We start from the raw sequence: 13,965 nt of genomic DNA, 5'->3' as shown, positions 1-13,965 counted from the left end.
AAAACATTTAGTGTAGATGGCGGCAAACTAATTCTCATTGCGCTGTATGTCAGATTTATCACCCATAAAAAAGCACTCTGTCTTCAGGCCACGAGTGGCCACCGGGACCATCCGACCGTCGCGTCAACCTCAGAGGAGAATGCGGATAGGAGGGACGTGAAGTCAACACACCGCTCTCCCGGTCGTTATGATGCTATTCTTGACCGAAGCCGCTACTATTCGGTCGAGTAGCTCCTCAATTGGCATCGCGAGGCTGAGTGCACCCCTAAAAATGGCAACAGCGCATGGGGTCTGGATGGTCACCCATCCAAGTGCCGACCACGCCCAACAGCGCTTAACTTCGGTGATCTCATGGGAACCTGTGCATCCACTGCGGCAAGGCCGTTGCCTATCCCTCTTAAAGATATCCTTGAAAACTGTTGTCTTGTGAGTACTAGCAGCTGCGCGGCGCGGAAGTTCCTGTCAGACATTGGCACCTATCCTGACTGGTTCCCCTGAATCTCGCTAGGATATCATCTCTCAGATACCGTGACAGTGTGACAGTGGTAGGGCACTGAATTCGTATTCGGGAGGACGGCGGTCAAATCGCTGCCTGCCATTCTTATTTAGGTTTTCCAAAAAATGTTCAAGTGGCTCTAAGCACTATGGGACTTAACATCTGTGGTTATCAGTCTCCTAGACTTAGAACTACTTAAACCTAACTAACCTAAGGACATCAGACACACCCATGCTCAAGGCAGGATTCGAACCTGCGGCCGTAGCAGCAGCGCGGCTGCAGACTGAAGCGCCTAGAACCGCTCGGCTACAGTGGCCAGCTAGGTTTTCCATGATTTCTCTAAATTTCTGAAGGCAAATACTTTCCTCCTCCATCCTTCCCAAACCGAGCTAGTGTTCTCTCTCTAGTGACTTGTAGTTGACGGGACGTTAGACTCACAACGGAACCTCCCCATCGCACCCCCCTCAGATTTAGTTATAAGTTGGCACAGTGGATAGGCCTTGAAAAACTGAACACAGATCAATCGAGAAAACAGGAAGAAGTTGTGTGGAACTATGAAAAAATAAGCAAAATATACAAACTGAGTAGTCCATGCACAAGATAGGCAATATCAAGGATAATGTGAGCTCAAGAGCGCCGTGGTCCCGTGGTTAGCGCGAGCGGCTATGGCACGTGAAGTCCTTGGTTCAAATCTTACATCGAGTGAAAAGTTTAATTTTTTATTTTCAGTTTATGTGACAAACTCTTATGTTTTCATCACTTTTTTGGGAGTGATTATCACATCCACAATAAAACCTAAATCGGGCAAGGTAGAAGAATCTTTTTACCCATTGTTGGGTCGACAACATATTCCTGTCATGTGACACACATGCCGTTACCAGTGTCGTATAGAATATATCAGACGTGTTTTCCTGTGGAGGAATCGGTTGACCTACGACCTTGCGATCAAATGTTTTCGGTTCCCATTGGAGAGGCACGCCCTTTCGTCTACTAAGGTCGCAAAACAGACACTAAACTTATTACAGTGAACAGAGACGGGACTACGGCGCTCCTGAGCTCGTACTCTACTTGACGTTGCCTATCTTGCGCATGGACTACTCAGTTTGTATATTTTGCTTATTTTTGTCATAGTTCCACACAACTTCTTCCTGGTTTCTCGTTTGATCTGTGTTCAGTTTTTCAAGGCCTATCCACTGTGCCAACTTATAACTAAATCTGAGGGGGGTGCGATGGGGAGGTTCCCTTGCCAGCCTTTGTTTTATTTAGGCCTATTTCTCTTACTATTATATGTATCGCGTTTTGTAGCCTCATATTAGTCGTCCGTGCCATCAAATTCAAACGTACTCTGACACTGTTCAAGAAAAAAAAATAATAATAACTGCTGACCCCTCTATTACCTTAACAATACAAATTTTGGTGATGGTACTGCGCTAATTTCTCTTGCGGACAGTAAAATCATTAATTTTGACTTAATAAACGAATACTTGCCCAACTAGGACAGATAAAAACAGAGGTCATCTGTTTTCAAGAAAAAATGCAGAGTAAGAGTTTTTTCGGGGCCTGTTAGTCAAGAGGATAATTCGCACCACGGGAAATATTAAGATAATGGTGAATCACAGCAAACGAGCTTCAGCGTGTAAACTGTTGAGCTCTGCCAGCTTTGTAAGGTGCCGTGCTACTGTCTTGACAAGAAAGGATTTTCCGGCAGTGAAGCAATTTGTGTCCGACCAAGGGAGATGAAGAACAGGAAATCCGCGTCGCTAATTTCACGGTGCGTTCGCCTGCAGAGCGCACTGGTCATTACTCAGTCTGTCAGCTGAGTTATGAACACTCGTGAACGGAAAAATGGCCGCTATAACCGAACTTCCAAAACGTACTTCTTTCCCCTTCCTAAGCTAGCTGATTGAAAGTTATATTCTGTGGGAAGCGAGACGGGATACCTGCGAGGCAGTTTACCTTCGAGATCGGTACACAACCGTAGATCATATTTATAGGAAACGTCGAACATTACAGCTGTGGTAAATTTTGAACCACAGATTTTCCTTGCTTCCTATTCGTTACCTATGATCTCTGTTGCAGAAGGTAAAGTTATATACATTTTTCTTTAGTAACTGTGGTCATGCTAGATTAATTTAGGAAGCGTAATAGTGTAGTATAATTATCTGCATTTTTCTGCTGTCAGTCACGATTATTTATTTTATGTTAAATTAAATATACTGAAAACACGTTTCAGGCATGCTTTGCTGATAATCAGGCGTTAATGCAAGTGGACAAACCTTACTTAAATCTTGACCTAACACTGTTTTGTTAACTGTTTTTTCTGCTAGACAGGCTATTGATGGTATCTGGAGGGAGGTGGCGGGAGCAGTGGGTGGCCAGAAATCGATGTCGAGTGGTTTCTTCTGCTGGCATCGAGCTGTGCCTCGTTGTTTGTTGTCGTTGATACCACAGCGTGTGCGTAATGCATATAATAGTTTGATATACTTTTTATATGTCGCTTGTTCACTTGCAGTTTTGGCGTCCCAAAGCTTCATCCGCATCGTTTGTATATAGGTGGAGCTGTTGTGCAACACGGCACTATTACACTGCTTAATCTGATACTGTTTTAGACGTCTTTCTAGAACACGTAAAATCTGTTACTCAGAAAGCGCCCGAAATTATGCGTAATATTGGCATTGCTGACTATAAATTACCGTTGCATGTGGTGCAGTCATATTACAAAACTATCTTCAACGAAGCTGTGGGTTTCGCTGCCAGCGTCTGGGAGAATCGCCTTAGACTAGGCAATTACAAAAAAATTCTGCGACGAATTCAGCGGAGCGTACTTCCGAGGCTCACCGGTGCCTTTCGCACTACACCTGTAGGGGATTTACCGGCTATCCTTGGGACATGTCCGACGGACATCGTGCTACGTTACAGGGCGGCATTATATTGGTTGGAGAGTGAACAGTATGACAGCGTGTACGAGATCACAGGAACGTATATTAGTGATAAAACACCTTTACGAGGCTGGAAGTTAGATGAATGGCAGTCCGACTTGGACACTAGGAGCACTGCAAAGGCCTGTCCACAGAATATTCCCAGGCATCAGGAACAGGCTCAAACTGCGCGGCATTATCCTTACTAGAGGTATGGTGTACCTATTAACAGGCCACGGTCCATATCCCAAACATCGGCCTCGAGTGAGATGTAGTAGCACCCAGTCTGTGAATGTGAAGAGGAAGGTTCCACGGATCGTGTCGTTCTCAAATGCCTCCTTGTGCAGGTAGAGAGAGAGAGACAGCAAAAAATTAGGCTTCGATCTGCATACAATTCTAAGTGACCAAAACTTGTGGACATAAAGTCAGTGTGATAGCACATCGGATATCTAAAAGGCTACTGCTTAACTTTCAGTGTATAATAGACACTCTGAATATAAAAATAATGTCAACAGGTAACGAGAAGCGTTTTCTCAGTTATAGATAACGATAGGCACATATAAATTTAATTAAGAGAAACTTTATATATATAATAAGGATAGAAAAATTAAATAAAACGAAAAGAAAGAATGCTATGGGCACCCACATAAGTATTTATAGACTCGAGGATTCCGAGGCACGCACATACCAGTGCGGGTGATGTAGAATAGTGTAGTATAAATAGTGTTGTGACTTGGCAAGACAACCAAGCCACTATGATTGGTAGCCGAAAGGCACGCGTTAAGCTCACGCAGGCTGGCGTGAGGTCTGGAACAGTTATAGGAGTTGAGTCTAGTAAACAAGGTACGTAGCTTCTGGAATACTTAAGTTTAATCCATAATTGGTGAACATCGGTCTGACGGTACATGCATCACAAGATAAATAGCAAATGATAATGGCGCCTTGCTAGGTCGTAGCTAATGACGTAGCTGAAGGCTATGCTAACTATCGTCTCGGCAAATGAGAGCGTAATTTGTCAGTGAACCATCGCTAGCAAAGTCGGCTGTACAACTGGGGCGAGTGCTAGGAAGTCTCTCTAGACCTGCCGTGTGGCGGCGCTCGGTCTGCAATCACTGACAGTAGCGACACGCGGGTCCGACGTATACTAACCGACCGCGGCCGATTTAAAGGCTACTACCTAGCAAGTGTGGTGTCTGGCGGTGACACCACAAATAGATTTAGAAGTAGGTACAGCTGTTGTTAGTCGGCAAAACGCGAGCTCTTTCGAGGCTGCCAGTAACATATCTAGTGATCTAAGATGGAAGTTATTCACTTGAAGCTTGAGTTAGTTCCCTCTAGTTTTTTTAACTGATTCTTATTTTTGCAATGTTATGTTTTATTTCTACATTAATATTACCAAACGTGGCTGTTAACATAATTTACTGCTACATACGTGATATAAAACATTGTATGTCACCATGATTAACAAATAGGTACGGCCTGTTTAGAGTTTCCAGGTAACGGGTCTAAAATTAGTAGCAATAAACTGATTTGAATTAAACACGATAGTGTAATGTTACATAACAAATCTGCCAGAGTAGCAACGATGTGGATGAACCTTTGGAACAATCAGAACTTAAATCAATAGCTGACACATAAAAAGTGTATTACATGATTATCGCCCCGTAACTATTGAAGCATAACTATCTGCATTCCACAGAGGCTGTGGTATCAATCACAACAAACAACGAGGCATTGCTTCACGCCAGCAGAATACACCACTCGACATCGATTTCTGGCCGCCCCCTCCCCCACTTTTCCCCAACACCCTTATAGCCAATCCAGTAGAATGACATTGAAGAAAACAGTTCTAAGTTAACTTAGATTAAGACATTTTATCCTTAAGTAACATTTATCTGTATGCATAAACACCTGACAATCAGCCAAACATCCTTGAAATACAACTTATAAAAGATGAAGGTTCCTGTCTTTCATCCAGCACCTGGATCATAATTGCCACGTATAATTTCCGAGGTTTCAAACGGTTTACGGATTTATGTCAAGAAAATGTAGGAATGATCCGAGAATATTCAATAGTGTTTGTAAATGGAGGTGTTTTGCGAATCATAAGCAGTCTAGATGGACTGCTTTTGACTTAGCGTGAAGCTCGTTAATCTATTAAAGTGTAATAAAGCGATTGATCCATTACGTAATGAACCTCAATACAGCATAAATACGTAATATATGTGTCACTGATCTCTCGCTACTATCCAGTGTACGAAATATGTATCATGAGTCATATAGTTCATTGCATTATAGACATAGCCATTGCAGTACTTGGGTTGTGAATATGGGATAAAATGATGTTTCATTCTTGTATTCTTTTCTACAGGCTTGTTAAACAACGTGAGTGATTTCAGGAAAGGGGGGTTACTCTGATGTCATTCGAGATAAAGTACCAGCTCGAACTGTACTTGGTTGACGGATGACACATCCACACTACGCGAGTGAAGTGTCTCAGCCACTTCGCCATCTTGCTCGCTTTCCAGGGAACGCTTTATCATTAACGTATGTTTATGGACAGAATTTTATTAATACTGTCTTCTACAGATTTTATCACCACAGAAATATTACGCCGCATGTGGTCTGAAACTTAAACGAATGTTTTCAGTTTCTTGCAGATGCTTAAACAGGAAGTTCTAAATTTAAACCTTGCGGTAAGTTTGTGTCACACAGGTTCTCGAACCTGTACTTCTTGGTTTTCACGACTCGTCGCCGTAACTAGTAAGCAATGTGAGACCATCTGTAGTATTGACATTAACTTTCAGCTAATTGGGTTTCTTTCCATTACTTCCAGATCAATCTTCACGGTCCTCCATTCCGGAGTAGGACCCCAAGAGGAACAGATATGATGGAGTGCCTGGCTTAACCTGCCACAAGGGATATAATGTCAACTGAACTCATTCCAGTGACATGAAATAAATGGAGTTAATGAGGATAAAAAATTGTTTACGGTTTCGCAGACACTTTTTGAGGAATAAAACTGACATCATTCAGACGGTATTTTGAGGCTGTGGACCCCTACATAAAGAAATTACTTCTCGATATATTGTCTGTGGTGGCTGCTCATTTAATTCCGAGACGAGTGCCAACGTGAAACAGCCAACGTGCTAGAAGACAATAAAGATACAATAACGTGAAATCATCTAAATGGATTAACGCTTAGAAATGCTGAACTTCAATGTGTGTTATGTAAACAGAGTGGCCCAAAGTCACTAAAAAGGTTATCCAGTTTGGGGATGCGCCATGTATGACGCCTGTACTTTGTGTCTGGATGTAGCATATGACATGGGTGTCGAAACGATATCTGATCAGTGTGGTACAGACACTTGTATAGTGAACATTGCACCATGTCGCGAGTTAATCGATTGTGAGTGTGGGATGTTCAACGGTGCAAGACGCATGGACGACTGCATATCAGACATTATACAAGAAATCGAGTTCCTAAGCTTGAAAAATTCTAGGCTGGATCTTCAGTGTCGCAGAGAAAATGTTTCCACGCACTTAATCAGTTTCCCAGGATAACCGTGAAGTGTCTGCCGAACGGACGTCTGTCGCCTCCGCAGAGCCGTTACGGTCAATCGACAGTCTCCCGCCGATTTGAATGCGTGGCGTCTGCAGTCCATTTCCACCAGATCTGTACGCAGACAAGTGCGCTGCATACGCTTCAGCATGGATGACCGATGTCACGTCCAAAGCCCTCCCATGATTTTTGGTGATACATTGTATTGTTCAACAGAATAACCTCCGTTGACTTTCAAAGTGTAAAACGACCAAACAGTAAAGTGTAAACGTAGTACCAGTGAGTTAACGAGCATTGCGCTCTCATTTAAATATATGGCCGAAAGAGTCAGCCTACAGGAATTGTGAAACGAACCCCGTCCTCCAGGACCCCCTGCCGCAAAGGGCGCCGCGCGGGGTAGCCGCGCGCATTAGGGCACCTTGAACGATCCGCGCGGCTCAGACCGTCGGAGGCTCGAATCCTTCCTCGGACATGGGTATGTGTGTCGTCTTTAGCGTATCTTAGTTTAAGTTAGATTCAGGTGTGTGTAAGCTTACGGACCGATGACCTCAGTAGTTTGGTCCTGTGAGCCCCTACCACAAATTTGCAATTTTTCCACAAAGGGCGCAGATTCACCACGAGATGGGGAAACTCACAGCCGTCTATTGTTATTGAGGCCTAAGCGCTGTAGTGTGCGAGTGAGACAGACGAGGATCTACGTCATAGGGAAACCCAGTAGAAGCCATTTGTGGCCAAGGAGACGTAGCAGTGAAAAATATGGCAGACCTAAGATCGGCCATAAAGGGAAACATTTGTGAAAACTATTTAATTCTGTAGAAATGTGGGGAATCAAGCCACAGTAATTTTAATCTGCCATCCTCCATAAATTTTCATGGTGATCCCAATAAAACTGGAATATTGATCATATCTATAATAGTTTAGGATTTACTGATAAAGTGAAATTAACAAGTTTTGTAACAAAGACCTGAATGCTAAAATCAGAACGCTTTGGTCGATATTAACGATCGACATTTCATACAGAAGCACACTATTAAAATGACAAACGTTGTAAATATCAACTCTGTAACTATACTTGTTTAAAAGATATAGTAAATTTAAATTATCAGTATTTACAGTTAAGCATCAGATCATCATTTCCCCCACACAAAACACATTGAACGGTGACAGTATGACACTTTATTGCATCATTAGGTAACAGTTGTGAAGTTTAGTGCATAATAGATACTTGCGTTCTTTATTTGTTTATCAGAAAGCACATTGGTGCTAGGCTATTGGCCATGGCATTCAAAGCTAAGAAGGAAATTGTACTGGCTTTATGCAAAAGAATTTAACGTTTATTATGTAATGGATATTATTGTTACTTTATTTAGAACGTAAATGTGGTCACGCTTTGATTATTTAAATGTGTTAAAATGTAAAGTAATGTAGAATAAACTGTAGCCAATCAGATGGACGGCTTCAGGAAATGGAACTGCACTAGTCAGTTGAGCGAAGATATTCGGCGCTCGGGAAACGCGGTCGGAGACGGGCAGAGGGCAGTTCTGGTCTAGACACCAAAGAGTACAGTTCGGCTGGAGACACCAAAGGGCACAGTTCGGATTGAGACGCGAGCGGACAGTTCTGGTCGAGACGCCAAAGAGGACAGTTCGGATGGAGAGTGGGTGGTCGGGTGGTCAGTTTTTAGGTAGCTAGGAAGTGAAACGACTTAGAAAATTTCGCGTTGTGTGGTATCGCGGGACTTAGTCTCTGAGCGGTGAGCAGCCACGCGCCTGGTGTGAACTCTAACCTTTTGCGTAGCTAACTTGTATTTCGCGATGAGATTGTGAATGATCGAACTGTGTCAAATGGATATACGCTCGAGTGTAACAGTAACTCTAAATACGACCAGTTTCGCTATTAGTTTGCTTTCTGAATAAACATTATTCTAACCAAATCGCAACTGTGTGGCCTACATCATTTATGGTTTGTTAATTTAGTTCTCTATGTTATTATTACTGTTTATTTTGTGTTACGTTAACTTTGGATTTCACAAACTTGCCATCAGCCAGACAATTTAACCAAAGAGTCACAAGTGTCTTATTTAGGGCGTGTAATGCGACACGTGCGTTTCAACCCCTAGACGAGTTTGAGCCAAGACATTTCGACGAAGAGGAACCGCATGTGAGCCCGAATATCTTTGTAATGTTAGCTGGCATACAGATAGCCCGACAAAGTATTATATCGTCGTTGTTAATAGTTTCATCTACAAAGAATTACACTAAATGCCCTCCAGAAACAAGTGATAATTTTCTAAGACGAGTTTTTTAGAAATAATGCTGTGATACCTACGTCATGCTTGAAGTAATTGGAGTTATGAGTATAGAATAATTTAGGTCAGAGCTAGTGTCATACGGAATCACGTAACGTATATCCCTGACGTCAACGTGTGGGGAGAATTGTAGGCCGGCCGCGGTGGTCTAGCGGTTCTGGCGCTGCTGTCCGGAACCGCGGGATTGCTACGGTCGCAGGTTCGAATCCTGCCTCGGGCATGGGTGTGTGTGATGTCCTTAGGTTAGTTAGGTTTAAGTAGTTCTAAGTTCTAGGGGACTTATGACCTAAGATGTTGAGTCCCATAGTGCTCAGGGCCATTTGAACCATTTGATTTGAGAATTGAAGTTGCTAGTTTTCACGTGTCTACGTTTCTCTTTAGTATCAGTTCACGAGTTCTGCAGCGATGTATTAGGGTTATGTATTTGGGATGACGGTGGAAATGAATACGCTGAGGCGACGGAAGTCATGGGATACCTTCTAATATCATGTCGGACTACCTTTTCCCCGTCTTAGTGCAGCAGTTCGACGTGGCATAGACTCATCAAGTCGTTGGAAGTCCCCTGCAGAAATATTCAGCCATGCTGCCTCTACAACCTTCCACAATTGCGAAGGTGTTGCCGGTGCAGGATTTTGTGAACGAACTGACCTCGTGTCCCGGTGACATGGCGCACTGTCATCCATAAAAATTCCATCGTTGTTTGGGAACATGAACTCCACGAATGGCTGAAAATGGCCCCCAAGTAGCCGAATAAAGTCACTTCCGGTCAATGATTGGTTCAGTTGCACCAGAGAACCCATTCTATGCAAACACATCCCATACTACTATGGAGCCACCACCAGCTTTTACAGTGTATTGTCGACAACTTGGGTCCATGACTTCATGGGGTCTGCGCCACACTCTAACCCGACCATCAGCTCTTACCAACTAAAAGCTGGACTCATCTGACGAAGCCACTGTTTTCTACTCGTCTAGGTCCTGCCGATATGGTCATGAGCTCAGGAGGGGCGCTGCAAGCGATGTTGTGCTGTTAGCAAAGGCTCTCGCATCGGTCGTCTGCTGCCATAGTCCATTAACGCCACGTTTCGCTGCATTGTCCTATCAGATACGCTTGTAGTACATTTCACAATTATTTCTTCCGTTATTTAATGTAATGTTGCTTGTCTGTTAGCGCTGATAACTCTACGCAAACGCCGATGTTCCCGGTAGTTAAGTGAAGGCCGTCGCCCACTGCGTTTTCCGTGGTGAGAGGTAATGCCTGAAATTTGATGTTCTCAGCACACTCTTGACACTGTGGGTCTCGCAATACTGAATTCCCTAACGATTTCGGAAATAGGATGTTCCATGCGTCTAGCTCCAACTACTATTTCGTCTGTTAATTCCCGTCGTGTGGTGATAATCACGTGGTAAACCTTTTCACGTGATTTACCTGAGTACAAATTATAGCTCCGCCAATGCACTATCCTGTTACACTTTGTGTCCGAGATACATGTACATATAGCTATCCTATGACTTTTGTCGTCTCAGTGAATAAGGAAGATCTACAATCCCGGTGGTGGCGCATTGGCTGCTGCTGTGGAAAAACAGCAATATAGCTCCAGAGCTTCACTATGATCTGACATCTCAGTCGTAAGGTGTGTATGAACTGCTCCCTTCATAAGAAAGTCAGGAACTACCCGAACGTTTATGAGAATGACTATACTAGGAAAGACCGTTTAAGGTTACGGGGCGTACTTTTACTTCACTTCAGATTATTTTTTTGAGTTCCGGTAGCATTTCTATTGTTTGACGGGGAGGTAATTCTCGTTGGCCGTGTAACTATCGGGCCGCGTTTACGAGCAGGCGGCTCTCGAGAACATTCCAGGCGGGCGATATAGCTCTGCCAACTCAGCTCTTACATCCAGTATTTTCGGAACAAGCGGGCAGAGAATTTTCTGCCGTCGCGACTGTATTGTCAGTACTTCAGAACGAAAGAGGACGTAGATTTTAAAGATATCGGAACCATGGCGTCCGACAGCGTTTGGAATGTTCGTTTACGAGTGGCAAAGCCCGTGTTAGATCACTTTGTCAGAGCTTAAGCGTGGTATCTCCGATGCAAGGAAGTAAATTTTGACATATAAAAATACTGGTTGAGTAGCTCGAGTGAGCTTATCTAGATAGTGTAAGAAAATAAAATGTTAACTTACGAACAAGAAGAATGTTGATGTCATATCTTCTCATATGCCCGAATAATAAATGCCACGATCAGTTGGTGACTCGGAGGATGTGAAGAATGGCCTTAGTCCGTTAACAGCCATCAGATAGCATGGAAACGTGCTACTATACCTCATGCACATTAGTAGACGCAATTTCTAAGTATTAGTGAGTAGTGAGTTCAAACGGTACAAATTGGTCTGTTTGTCAAATGACTGCATTTCAGCTCATACAGATCATGCTACAACAGCATGACTTTTGGAAAAAGCTGTCAACTGTTTTGCTATAGGATCCGTAGTCAGATTTCTTCGTCGCATGGCTGAGGACAAATAGTTTGCTCAAGGCACTTTTTGTGATCTAGGGAAGGCTTTTGACTGTGTGGAGCATGTATTATTTCCAAGAGGAAGAATTTCTATGGCATCAAATTTCTTTAACTGTTAAAGTCGTGTTTACAAAACCGCGACCAAGTTGTCTGTATTGGCAAAGAAATGTCCAGTATAGAAAATATTAATATAGATGCTTCACATAGAACTGGAATGGACCCTTTTGTCTTCTAATAATGATAAGTTACGTGTCCTCATTTATTAGACCCAGGATACTAACATATGCAGACGAAAACTTGACTGCACAGTAACAATGACCTCAGTAGCCATAAAACGTCTGTTGAAATAACAGTTGATCAAGCTTCCGTCAGATGATCCTAACTATGTAAAGCTATTGCGGTATATTTTAATGAAAAATTATTTTTAGGCCAACAGGTAAAACTTAATAGTTGTAAGTTATCTGATGTAAATTATGGATTGTGTACGACAAATATACGTCGGAACAACTACTTTTTCTTCTTCCAAAGCGTAGTATCAAATGGTACTGTCTTGAGGGGAAACGCAAGTTCTATGAATGACATCTTAATACTGCAGCCGAAAGTCATCAGGGCAATTAGAGGTTCTTTGTGAAAAGCACATTTAATACCTACCTTCTGTGAACAAAAAAATCATGAAGATAATGATGTTTTTACACAATCCAGTTTTTTATGCAGTGCAATCTTGCCACAGTCACGAATGATGATGATGATGATGATGATGATGATGATGATGATGATATGATGATGACGAAATGACGAGGACAACACAAACACCCAGTCCGCGGGCAGAGAAAATCCCCAACCCGATGAAGATAATTAACTTATAGAGGGTGTTACAAAAAGGTACGGCCAAACTTTCAGGAAACATTCCTCACACACAAAGAAAGAAAATATGTTATGTGCACATGTGTCCGGAAACGCTTACTTTCCATGTTAGAGCTCATTTTATTACTTCTCTTCAAATCACATTAATCATGGAGTGGAAACACACAGCAACAGAACGTACCAGCGTGACTTCAAACACTTTGTCACAGGAAATGTTCAAAATTTCCTCCGTTAGCGAGGATACATGCATCCACCCTCCGTCGCATGGAATCCCTGATGCGCTGATGCAGCCCTGGAGAATGGCGTATTGTGTCACAGCCGTCCACAATGCGAGCACGAGGAGTCTCTACATTTGGTACCGGGGTTGCGTAGGGAAGAGCTTTCAAATGCCCCCATAAATGAAAGTCAAGAGGGTTGAGGTCAGGAGAGCGTGGAGGCCATGGAATTGGTCCGCCTCTACCAATCCATCGGTCACCGAATCTGTTGTTGAGAAGCGCACGAACACTTCGACTGAAATGTGCAGGAGCTCCATCGTGCATGAACCACATGTTGTGTCGTACTTGTAAAGGCACATGTTCTAGCAACACAGGTAGAGTATCCCGTATGAAATCATGATAACGTGCTCCATTGAGCGTAGGTGGAAGAACATGGGGCCCAATCAAGACATCACCAACAATGCCTGCCCAAACGTTCACAGAAAATCTGTGTTGATGACGAGATTGCACAATTGCGTGCGGATTCTCGTCAGCCCACACATGTGGATTGTGTAAAACTTTACAATTTGATCACGTTGGAATGAAGCCTCATCCGTAAAGAGAACATTTGCACTGAAATGAGGAGTGACACATTGTTGGATGAACCATTCACAGAAGTGTACCGGTGGAGGCCAATCAGCTGCTGATAGTGCCTGCACACGCTGTACATGGTACGGAAACAACTGGTTCTCCCGTAGCACTCTCCATACAGTGACGTGGTGAACGTTACCTTGTACAGCAGCAACTTCTCTGACGCTGACATTAGGGTTATTGTTAACTGCACGAAGAATTGCCTCGTCCATTGCAGGTGTCCTCGTCGTTCTAGGTCTTCCCCAGTCGCGAGTCATAGGCTGGAATGTTCCGTGCTCCCTAAGACGCCGAACAATTGCTTCGAACGTCTTCTTGTCGGGACACCTTCGTTCTGGAAGTCTGTCTCGATACAAACGTACCTCGCCACGGCTATTGTCCCGTGCTAATCCATACATCAAATGGGCATCTGCCAACTCCGCATTTGTAAACATTGCACTGACTGCAAAACCACGTTCAT

The 13,965-nt window shown here is 43.3% G+C and overlaps 1 pseudogene; it reads right to left on the bottom strand.

The window, feature by feature from the left end:
• Positions 1–272: 272 nt before the first annotated feature.
• Positions 273–389, bottom strand: LOC126185722 (5S ribosomal RNA; annotated as a pseudogene).
• Between the last annotated feature and the right edge of the window lie 13,576 nt (positions 390–13,965).

This window comes from Schistocerca cancellata, chromosome 4 (assembly GCF_023864275.1).
Source record: "Schistocerca cancellata isolate TAMUIC-IGC-003103 chromosome 4, iqSchCanc2.1, whole genome shotgun sequence".
Lineage (NCBI taxonomy): Eukaryota > Metazoa > Arthropoda > Insecta > Orthoptera > Acrididae > Schistocerca > Schistocerca cancellata.
This window is presented reverse-complemented; position numbering and strand designations above follow the sequence as displayed.